The sequence below is a fragment of the Gymnoscopelus microlampas genome (assembly GCF_963454915.1).
Source record: "Gymnoscopelus microlampas genome assembly, chromosome: 6".
Classification (NCBI taxonomy): domain Eukaryota; kingdom Metazoa; phylum Chordata; class Actinopteri; order Myctophiformes; family Myctophidae; genus Gymnoscopelus; species Gymnoscopelus microlampas.
Window position 1 is genome coordinate 55701150 of NC_139943.1, and position 7252 is coordinate 55708401.

General features: G+C 40.4%; 1 long non-coding RNA gene across 1 annotated transcript; it reads right to left on the reverse strand.

Annotated features, from left to right (window-relative positions):
* Nucleotides 1-3881: 3881 nt before the first annotated feature.
* LOC311046830 lies at nt 3882-6918 on the reverse strand. Its single transcript, XR_014600932.1, has 3 exons — nt 6641-6918; nt 5449-5534; nt 3882-4715 (listed from the first exon to the last, which is right to left on the reverse strand). It is a non-coding gene; the product is annotated as an uncharacterized lncRNA (long non-coding RNA).
* Between the last annotated feature and the right edge of the window lie 334 nt (nt 6919-7252).

The following is a 7252-nucleotide window of genomic DNA, read 5'->3' on the forward strand; positions in this document are numbered from 1 at the left end:
TTTACTTAAGTAAAGAATGTGAGTACTTTTTCCACCACTGCATCTCAGACAGAGAGCAGAGCAGGTGGAGAGGCGTTGGCTGGGATACAGGTCCAGTGGGCACCTAAACATTGTGGGCACCACATAAATGTAATATTAAATGTATGCTTTGGAAAATGGCCTTAAAGGGATAGTTCACCCAAAGAAATTGCTTTTTTTCCTATTGATTAGTCACCCCATGGAGACTTGAATTAATTCCTAAGCCAATAATTTGATGACTGGCAGCGGTTCCGGTATAGGAGACACAAAGAGTCTCCTTTGTGTCTCCTACTGCATTGGTTCTCAAAGTGGGGTCCGGGGACCCCCAGGGGTCCTTGAGAGAGTTCCAGGGGGTCCTCAGCTGAATGATAGTTAGGAACCAAATTGACCCTTATGGGTCTGTAACTCTGAGAGTGTACAAATGGAACCAAATGGACCCTAACGGGTCCATTTGGTTCCATTTGTACACGCTCAGAGTTAAATTAACATTGATTTTACTATATAAATTGGGGGGTCCGTAGCCTAATGCATGTCAAACTGGGGGTCCTTGAAATTGAAATGGTTGAAAATCACTGCTAGAGCCTTAAAAAAATTCTCTTATGGGGGTCCTTGGCATATCTTTTCAAAGGGGGTCCGCGGGCTAATAAGTGTCAATTTGGGGGTCCTTGACATGAAAAAGTTTGAGAACCACTGTCCTACTGGAACCGCTGCCAACCGGTCCGCTGGTCATCAAATTATTGGCTTAGGAATGCGACAAAAACTAAAAAATATCCACAAAGTCTCCATGGGGTGACTAATCGATAGGAAAAAAAGTATTATTGGGGGTGAACTATCCCTTTAAGTAATGTAAAGTAGCTATAAATCATGATTTGAACATGCACGGTACATCATTATCATGCATCATTTTTCCAGTAATCCAGGGGAAAAAATACATTTCAATTCAGAGTTACAGGCCAAAATGAAAAGCAGGCTGGTATAGTGCCACCATGAGGCCGATTTTGAATAAATTGTGGTGGAGGTACTCCCTTGGCCTACTGTGTGCACAAAAGGTTTGGCGCTTATCCGTCCAGAGGTTTTGGAGATTAGCCCCGAACAGACAGACAGACAGACAGACAGACAGACAGACCGACAGACAGATAGACACACACACACACACACACACACACACACACACACACACAACGGGCCGAAAACATGATCCCCACGCCCCCGGCCTGGTGGAGATAATTAAAATCAAATGAGCACGAGACTACATGGCTATATCAATTAAAATGCAATTAAAATACAGCAACAGCTAAAGGGGGGGAAAAGTATTATGAAGATAGGAGGGGAGCTTTCGTAGAATAAATAAAAACAAATGTATGTTTATAATAAATGTTTTATTTCATAATGTCAATATTTGATCCCAAAAACTATTCTAATGCTTCCAGTAATTGTAAATTACATACAATCTCATTAAGGGTGTGAATAAAAAGATTGTTGTCAGCAGGTACATAGCATATATATATATACTGGATAGCATAGAACCTTGAGAATTTCACATTCATTAACGACTGCAGGAAAAATAAAAGAAATGCTTTTTACCTTTTTCACATTTGGCATACTCGCCCACTAGGCTAAAAAGGTTAAATAAAAAAAGATATATATTCACATAAAAACATATAAAAAACACCTTGGTCAGTAGGCTCTGCAGTGAGAGGCTTCATCCATCCCTAGTAGTAGTTGTACACTGTGATCTCAGTCCTATGAATGAATTGATATGCTGTCCCCTCCTAAGTCTGAGCGCATTCTAAGTTAGATCCTCAGATAAGGCCCTCCTGGAGGTACCAAATACTAACCTAGTAACCCGGGGCGATAGGCTCTATGCACAGCAGCCATATTGGAAAGAAATTGGGCCCCTTCCTTACTTCCTTCACAGGTGTTACCAATAATACTAATTAAGGCTCTGTGTCCATTTAGTGTGGCATAGTGGTTGTCTTATTTTCAAGGACCCCCATAACTCTGAGAGTGTACAAATGGAACCAAATGGAACCGTAAGGGTCCATTTGGTTCCATTTGTACATTCTCAGAGTTACACACCCACCATAAGGGCACGATATCAGCACCCTGACCAGAATGGAACAGAGCCTTCATTAGTATCATTAGTAACACCTAAGAAGTAAGAAGAGGCCCAATTTCTTTCCAATATGGCTGCTGTGCATAGAGCCTATTGGGCCTTCGCCGCCCGGGCACCTAGGCTGTGGAACACACTGCCGGGGCAGCTGAGGTTAGCACCATTCGTGCCTCCGTTTAAGTCACTTCTGAAAACCTACCTAAGTGTTTTTCTTAATTGTTTTTTATATGACTGTACACACCCATGTTGCCATTTGTTTAATCAAACGTTTTTTCTATTTGGTGTTTTGCTTTGTTGTTTTTTTAAACCTTGCTCTGTTCAGCACTTTGTATTTTGTAACTTTGTTTGGAAAGGTGCTATACAATAAAATTCATTATCATTATGAAGAGTATACAGTACAATATTATAGGATCAAGACACCATGGAACTTGGGAGGCGCAGTGGTAAAGTGCCTGCCCACCACTGCGGGGGTTGTGGGTTTGAATCCACCGTGGTGCATTCGGCTTTGTCGAGCGTCTATACCAGGGGTCTTCAACAGGGGGTCCGGGACCCCTAGGGGGTCCTCAGAGTTACGACAAGGGGTCCGCCAAATCCTTGTGTGATATGATTATTTTTTTTTTTTACCTTAACCACTTGAACCCTCGCATCCCTTTTCTGAGGAGAACTTTAGCCAAAAATAGCCGATCTACAAGCTCACAACCCTCGCAGCTTGTAGATCGGCTATTTTTGGCAAAGAGTTATAGGTGTAGAGGGAAAAAAGAGCAGCAGAAGTTTATCTGAAACACAATTTTATTCAATATATATAGGGGGTCCCTGCTTCATCTCTCTCTCAGCTAGGGGGTCCCTGGCCTGAAAACGTTGAAGACCCCTGGTCTATACTAACAGAATTGTCCCGCGTTCGGGGGAGGGAAGCCGGGCGGGCAGGGTGATATTTGTCACTGCATGTACTCCTATGGGCTGGGGGGCGGAGCCTGTGCCTGTCAGGAGTGTCCCGGTTGGGGCAGGTGAGCCAGTCGGATACGACAGCAGTGACAACACACATAAATGTGTTTAATTAATTGGCATAACGACTAAATTGGGGAGAAAATGGGTAAAAATAAAAAGGACCTCATTTAATTTAGTCTTTTTGGTATTGAACATTGGAACATATTAATACAAATTTCCGCTTGGCTTTTAGGCTTTGTTAAAAAAAATCCGAATTGCTCAGACTAGGGCAGACATGACAAATAACTTTCAAAAACCTTTACAAATATGTTTTGGGAAATTGTATAAATAATTTGGCAACGATTATGACCACCAACCTTAAGTGTTTAATGTACTTCTCACATGTAAATGAATACCTATCTTTCCTCTGTCATCCATTGTAGCAGCATAAATAATAATAACAACAACAACAACAACAACAACAACAACAATAGTAAATAAACAAGAAAGAATAATAAAATAACAGAAAAGCTTAAGGTGCAAGGTTCTTACTCCAAGGTTATAAACATCTATAAAAATATCTTTGTGCGTATGTAAAAACTGTCCTTTGGCAGAGTTCTTGGCAGTGGTGTGTGTGTGTGTGTGTGTGTGTGTGTGTGTGTGTGTGGGGGGGGGGGTGTGGGTGTGTGTGTGTGTGTGTGTGTGTGTGTGTGTGTGTGTGTGTGTGTGTGTGTGTGTGTGTGTGTGTGTGTGTGTGTGTGTGTGTGTGTGTGTGTGTAAAATAGCAGAAAAAGCAGATGCATAGCTCATAGCGTGTCATGTACGGGTCCATTTGGTTCCATTTGTACATTCTCAGAGTTACAGACCCGCAAGGGGCCATTTGGAACCCCCTCAAGTGTTTCCAGTGAGCCAACATGCACAATGTCAGCACAGACTCTGTTTGACCAGAATGGAACAGAGCCTTCATTAGTATCACTGGTAACACCTGTGAAGGAATTAAGAAGAGGCCCAATTTCTTTCCAATATGGCTGCTGTGCATAGAGCCTATTATAGGATGATCTGGGTGTATGTAAAAACTGACCTGTGCTATGCCAGTGTCCTTGACATTGGTGGGCGGGCGGGCACAGTGGGTGTGTGTGTGTGTGTGTGTGTGTGTGTGTGTGTGTGTGTGTGTGTGTGTGTGTGTGTGTGTGTGTGTGTGTGTGGGATACAAATCATGTTGTATAGGCGAACATTTATAGCATTTGTAGTGATGTGATGTGTTTTGAGCTTGTAGATCGCCTATTTTCGGTATCTGTCGTACAACTAAGTGTATATTGTTGTTGTCAGGCATAAACCTCTCATCTTCATCTTTGTGTTTTTTCATAAATTAACGCCCTACTTGATCACACTACAGCGTCACACAAAAGCATCAAAAGTAGCAGATCTGCGAGCTTGAAGTGCATCGCGAAACAACGCGTTTTGAGCTTGTAGATCTGCTACATGCTTTATGCTTTAGAATTTGAATCCTGAAAGGTTTATGTATAGAAGTGAGCTTATCGTCCGTTGTGAGTCCAAGGCGTTTGTTGTTGTTGACCGGATCCAGTGATGGGGTAGGATGGCACGATGTCTTCTGTCTGGCTGGAAGTTGACTGCAACATCCTGTTCATCTACCTGGAAGCTGTTAACAAAAATACATTAATGAAGTCATTGATAATAATGATACGGATGATGATTATATACAGTATAGTAGGCCTGTCCCCGACTAAGGATTTCTATAGTCAAATCTGATTGGCCAAATGTTGCCTATAGTCGACTAATGCAACACCAACAAAATATAAACTATCTTTTACTTTATTTTATTTATTTTTTTGGGCATGATTTCACTGAGATTGTCAGTCGAATAAGTCTGATTCGACTGCCAATCTCTCAGTCGAGTCATGCAAAAAAGATGTTACGCAATAGAGGAACATTCCATTTGGGCTGCCTGGGTGCTTAATGTCTGATTTAACATACACTTGCTTGGTTTCTCCCATTACATCATGATGTATATCCTATTTTTGGCAAACTATTAAGTTAATTAATCTAACAAATTAGGCCAATCTCTCAGTCGAACAATGACACTTTTTTCATAATTGTTTTCATAATTCGACTAAGAGATTGGCAGTTGACTCAGACTCCCCTCGACTGATTAGTCGACTATTCGAATATTCGCGGTCAGGCCTACAGTATAGCATTAGTAAAAATGTGGTATATAATATATCAAGATAAATACTGATAAACAACAGCCTGGCTTTAAGTAGCAAAACCATTTCAGTAAGTATTCTAAGTTTATGGATAACGGGAGCTTTAGCATGCATATGATTCACTTGTTGTTGTTGCAGTATTCTTAAATGTTGAACGTATAACTATACCATGATTATTGGCATCATCATTATCGCCAATACTAGGCCGCTAACAGCAGGCATCACTGGTGCTGAGCTGTCAACAAGTGGGTCTCCTGTAAACAAAAGCAAAAAAAGGACAATGAACTCCATTAACTCATTAAGACCTGAGGCCGATTCTACAAATCCCCTCTTGATCTCACACTTTCAAGATTTTTTCAAAAATGTTCAAAAATAGCAGATGTACAAGCTTGCAGCGCGGCACGAAGTGAGCTTGAATATCTGCTATTTTTTAATAGCCAACACAAAAATCGAATCGATGCTTTTCTGGTTTTAATGGATATTTATTGGCTAATAGGGCTGGGTATATTCGCAGATAAAAACTCAGGGCAGGATACATATACCGATAGAAGAGTCACTATGCAATACGTGTCCCAATATGATACCAACGCCACAATATATTAAGCCAAAACAATCATCCAAATGATATAATAACTAAAACAACTGTGGTGGTCGTATTTGGTTTACCTGCCCATCTACTGAGAAATGTACTGCATATCCAGTGGTCACGCTTTAAAATCAAAACCAGTGGTGGAAAGTAACTAAGTACATGTACGTACTTTACTTGAGTATTTCCAATTTCCAATACTTTTACTTCTACTCCACTACATCTCAGAGGCAAATATTGTACGTTTACTCCACTACAATTATTTCAAAACTTTAGTCACTAGTTACTTTGTAGATTTGGATTATTATTACAAAACACACATTAACCACTTCAGCCCTTTAAACATTTCTCCCATTTGAAAATAGCACATCTACAAGCTCACAATGCATCGCGATGAGCCGCACTGTGAGCTTATAGATCTGCTATTTTCCCAAAAAATATATACATTTGAAAACTTGAAATGGGACATTCTGCATAATGAGTACTTTTACTTTTGGTACTTTCAGTACATTTTGATAATTTTGTACTTTTACTCAAGTACATTTTGAATTCCGGACTTTTACTTGTAACAGAGTATTTCTATATCGCAGTATTGATACTTTTGCTTAAGTAAAAAAATGTGAGTACTTATTCCACCACTGATCAAAACACGAGTTCAACCTCAGCTCAAACAAGCACACATTTTCGTGAGATTCCTGGTCCCTGTGAAAGTGGATTTAGCGTACCAACAATTAAAAACTGTGATACTTTGAATTACAATTGCCTTACCATTACCGACAATGAGTTGAACAGTGCATTCCTGTTCTATTTCAGGGATGTAGCATGTGTAGTTTCCCCCATCAAACAATGTCACTCTGGAGATTTTGAGGGAAAGATTGCCTTTCTCCAGTTCACCTTTGAAGAGGGAAGTTCTTCCCTTGTAGGCATCATTCTTAAGATCAACTATTTCTTCCCCCTTCCTAACGTAATGCACACATTCTTTGGATGATAGGTCTTCTCTTAACCACGCTACATCATTTTCAGTGTACATTTTGACCTCACATGGTAGCACAGCGTCATCTCCAACCTCTACATTCACTGATGCGTACTGACAAATCCCTGGAGAGGAGAGGAGAGGAGAGGAGAGAAGAGAAGAGAAGAGAAGAGAAGAGAAGAGAAGAGAAGAGAAGAGAAGAGAAGAGAAGAGAAGAGAAGAATTTAACACCACTTCAGTCAACTATTACTACATCCTAGTAACTTACTTTAAGTTGTGTCGACAACATTTTCTTTTAATTAATTCATGAATGTATAGGTCTAGCTCTGAGTTCTATTGTTCTAAAATAATTCATAAAGACTTGTTAATGTGACTACCTGTAATGAATTGAGTTAGCACCCCCCCCCCCCCCC